The 4,080-nt window shown below is 52.1% G+C and overlaps 1 protein-coding gene across 8 annotated transcripts in view; it reads right to left on the bottom strand.

Annotated features, from left to right (window-relative positions):
• PC (pyruvate carboxylase) overlaps nt 1-4,080 on the bottom strand; it is a 93,709-nt gene that overhangs the window by 89,263 nt on the left and 366 nt on the right. For 4 of the 8 annotated variants that reach the window (XM_025046206.1, XM_025046207.1, XM_015588872.2 and 1 more), the window contains exons 2-3: nt 2,863-3,082; nt 148-200 (exon numbers count right to left, since the gene is read on the bottom strand). The exons of 2 other annotated variants lie outside the window; for them this stretch is intronic. The gene's annotated coding sequence lies outside the window, so the exon portion shown is untranslated. The remainder of the gene's footprint in view (nt 1-147; nt 201-2,862; nt 3,083-4,080) is intronic. 2 more of the 8 variants (XM_015588871.2, XM_015588877.2) reach the window with 1 other exon arrangement.

The following is a 4,080-nucleotide window of genomic DNA, read 5'->3' as shown; positions in this document are numbered from 1 at the left end:
GGCGGCGGTGGGAACAGGAGAGCACCGGGCGGAGAACACCGCTACTCTGTTGTCCAACTGCCCGGAACCCACAGTAACCACTCTGCCACCCACTCCTGTAACCACCCGGAGCCTGCTTCCTCATCTGAGATGGGAACGACCACACACCCGTCTCGTAGGGCTCCCGACGAGTTCACGCACACACAGCACTGGCGCCGCGCCTGGGACAGGGGACACGGACATTAGCTGACACGCTTAGTAAAAAGCTTTTTAGTAAAACTCTTTTCTGACACCCGCTACACAAGAACAAGACATTCTAGAAACATTTATTGTTTTGTCTGAAGGGCTTTCTCGTCCAGTCCCAGGCCTGCTTTCTCCGCAGAGCTATTTCCCCGACGACTTCTTCAGGTCCTGTCCTGCAGAGTCCCCTCGCACGTGTAAGAGCACACACCTCATGTTTAGACCCCATGGGGGGGGCCCCAGTTGACGGTCTGTGACCACTCTGGGGAGTTCGCAGACCATTTGTTTTGGAAAGGCCACACCTGTCAGTCAGCTCCAGCCACCGGTCAGAAAAGAACAAAATGGAGACACAGGCCAGCAAACCATCAAAGGGCCTGAATCCATGTTCCAAGAAAACCAGATGGCTTGGTAGATTATGTCGAGGCTGAAAATAAATGTCTGGGGCATTCAAGTCAATAAAATATTTATTGGGTATATACCTTGCATTAGGCACCATGCCAGGAGGCACAGGCTCTGCTCCCAGAGTATCAAAAAGCAAGTTGTCAGGGGCTAGCTAATGTAGGGTAAACACAGGATGGTACATGAGAGGGGCCCACACAAGGACTCTGAGCCCGACAGCCAGGGGCAGAGCCCAACCAGACTGTTTCCTAGCTGTGTGACTCTGGGGCAGTTAGTTCACCCATGGTTCCTCACCTGTACACGAGAAGCTAACGGTACCTTTGTTGTAGGGTTGTCGTGACAATCAAATAATGCATGGAAAGGGCTTAGCAAGGTTCCTGCCACCACACAGTAAGAGCTCAATAAAGTCTGGTTTTTATTATTAATAACAATAAATCACTACTTATCATTATTATTAAAAGAGAGAAGCCGCGTCCAACTGAATAGATTTGTCAAGGCTTAATGTAGGAAAACCTGAAGAATTTTGACAGGAAAAGATAAGAGGAAAAGTCCTGCAGAGAACAAAATCACCAGGGACAAGAGCAGAAGAGGGACACTAAGAAGTGACTTTGGGGCAACGATGAATAAATAGTCTCATATGAGGTCTAAGAAAAGGGTACCTGTGGGGTCACATGGAAGAAAAAGCCCAATGGGTGGGATCACACCTTCTCATTCGATACGTAAGAGGGAAAGGTTTATTCTTTGCGCCGTTTTCCCACCTCCCACTATCAGACCCTACTCCTTTGGAATTTTGGCCAAGTATCCACAGCTGAGACTAGAGGCAGCGAGGACAAGGAGGTGAAGGGACCGTCAGTCAGGCCTAGGTGAGGTTTCAGAGTGAGCAGGCAAGATGCCCACTTCTGCCAAAGATGTCTCCTGATGACAAACTAGCCCCCAAATAGCACACTTCCTGGATATGGGGAGCAGGCGCCCGTTCAGAGGAGGGTAAGATGCTGTTGGGAGGCGGCCAGAGGCCACGCTAACCCTCAGCAGAAATGTTTAACTGAGTGAGGGACCCGGGTCCTGTGGAAGAGCCCTGAGGAGTCTGGACAGTCTGGGCCTGCCCAGGCCTTCCTCCCAGACTCACTGCATGCGACAATCATCCCTGCAGCCTCCAAATGCCACGCCCCTTCCTGGCTCCCCAACTTTCACCTTTGCCTCCTTTCCTCCTTCCAATTCGAGCCTTCTTCTACTAATTCATTCAAAACATCTGTCAAGCACCTACTTGTTCGGGCACTGTGTTAGGGGCTGCGATGACACCGGGGAGAGGAACGCAGGGAATGGCAACTTGGAATGAGACCTGAACCTAAGTTCCAGCCCTGCCATGGTCCTGGAGCCTCCGGGAGCAGTGCTGGGAGGACAGGCACCTAGCGCAGCACCCAGGAAACTGGGGTAACTGGAAGTGAGACAAGGAGAAAGTAAAGAGTAGGATAAAAGGGCACGTGGCCTGCATTGGCACATCGAAGGCAGGAGGGAGCCACTGAGGCTGCCAGGGCAAACCTCCCTGAGGGGTGAGCCTAGAGGTGAGAACTGGCACAGACAGGGTCATCAAGCTGGAGCAGGCTTCAGTAGGGAGAGATAAGGTACAGAGGGGAATGTGGGGTAAATTGTGGAAACTTTGGATGACAGCCTCATTCAACAAATCAGTGTTGAGCAACTATAGTGAACAAAGCTCCTTCCGGCAGGGCAGGGCAGCCACGAAGAAACACAGGATGCCTCACGAGTAGCTTACTAGAACACAGACAGACACGATCTGTAGCTCAGGCCTGCTGCTGGGCCCTTGAAGCCCAACCAAGTGCCCTGGCGCCTTTGGCTCCAACCTCACTTCTGCCTTACGAGCACCTTAGCAAGTGGCCTCACCTTAGCAAGTGGCCCCGTCTTGTTACACCTCCTGTGGAGGCCTCTTCGCAGTGATCAGGCAAACTTCTCACACTCAACTGGGAAGTGCTATTCCCCCCACCCCAGCCCCATTTCCATTCCCATTCTCCTCCCACCTTCCTCAGCCTTCCACCTGCAGGTTCTAGTTGCTTAAAGTTCACCTCTCCTCCATAATAAAACCTCGGATACTCAAATCCAATCACTGCCAGCTCCAGCAGAACCAAGAGGCTCAGATTCACCCCATCCACAGAGCCTTCCCCAAACCATCCCCATCCAGCCCCCAGCCAGTCCATTTCTCCTCTCCCTGGCCCTAGTATGTGGTTTAACCTGATTTACGGGCCCCTACTGAACTTCCTCTTCCACGTCCTCCTTGTCCTCTTTGGGGCCATCCGTACTTCACCCACTTGGGCTCTCTACAAACATCTGTGACATGCCGACTTGCTGCTTAAGTTCTATTTCTTCTTCTTTCCCCCGGTCAGTTTGTCGGCAGTTCTAGGACAAGGATTATTCTCATCTCCCTTGTCTTCTCAGCGCCCAATCTAAGGATCTGAACATGATAGGTTTGCAAAAGAAGGTGATTAAGTGTTCAAGAGTTAAGTTGGAGAGCAGGCAGACAGAAATGCTGTAGCTCTAATAGAAAGGTTGAGCACATCCACCTCCGGGACAATTATTTGCATCACAGGCAGGAGAAGGGTGACATGGGGAATGCCTGGGGTGCTGATAGAGGGTAAGGGAGCAAGAGAGAAGGCAAAGACTTCCTGGTAGACTCTGGGAGCTCTAGGTGTAATCTGGCCAATATTGGCACCTCTTTGAGCCTTGGTTTTCTCAGCTGCAGAATGGGGATAATGAGCCCTGACCTAGTTTCTCACAGCATGAACATTCAGATTTTTAAGAATTTCAAAGCTGTCGGGGATGTAAAGACCTGGCTTAACCCCAGTATTTGTGAAAAAAGAGTTCACCAGACTGAGACAACTCACTCAAAGTACATAAAGCAAGTCGCGCTGGGAGGAACCTGCATGGCAGGTCCTGGAAACCAAGGTGTCTGACTCCTCCTACCCAGGAGGGTCCTTCTCGGACCACCTGCTGCTCCTCTCTGGCCCTAGCCCAGTACCCTTTGTAAACTGCTACACGCTGTGTAAATAACGGGCTGAGCCCAGCTCCACCTCCTCCTAACTCAACAGCCTTGGGAGAATCACTGCTTCTGGGCACCTCAAGCTTCTTCACCGCAAACTAAGTGGAGCCGAGAATACCCCAGCGAGTAACCAGGAGCGTCCTGTCGAGGCTCTCGGAACACGGAAAACCCTCGCCTTTCACGCCACGGCCTTCTTCGGAACTGAGAAACTTCCAGTAAGAAGAGGAAAAACTTGGGCTCCCGATTTTGACACATCTGGGTTCGAACCCTCGGGGACCTGGAGCAAGGCACTTTAGGGCTCCTGCGTCAGTTTCTCCATCTGCAAAATGGGCTCGAGAGCAGGAATTGGGCCGCCGGCGGCCGCCCGGGGCACGGAATAGACAAGGCCCGGCAGCGCCCGCGCGGGAAGAATG

Source organism: Pteropus alecto, unplaced genomic scaffold (genome assembly GCF_000325575.1).
Source record: "Pteropus alecto unplaced genomic scaffold, ASM32557v1 scaffold43, whole genome shotgun sequence".
Classification (NCBI taxonomy): domain Eukaryota; kingdom Metazoa; phylum Chordata; class Mammalia; order Chiroptera; family Pteropodidae; genus Pteropus; species Pteropus alecto.
This window is presented reverse-complemented; position numbering and strand designations above follow the sequence as displayed.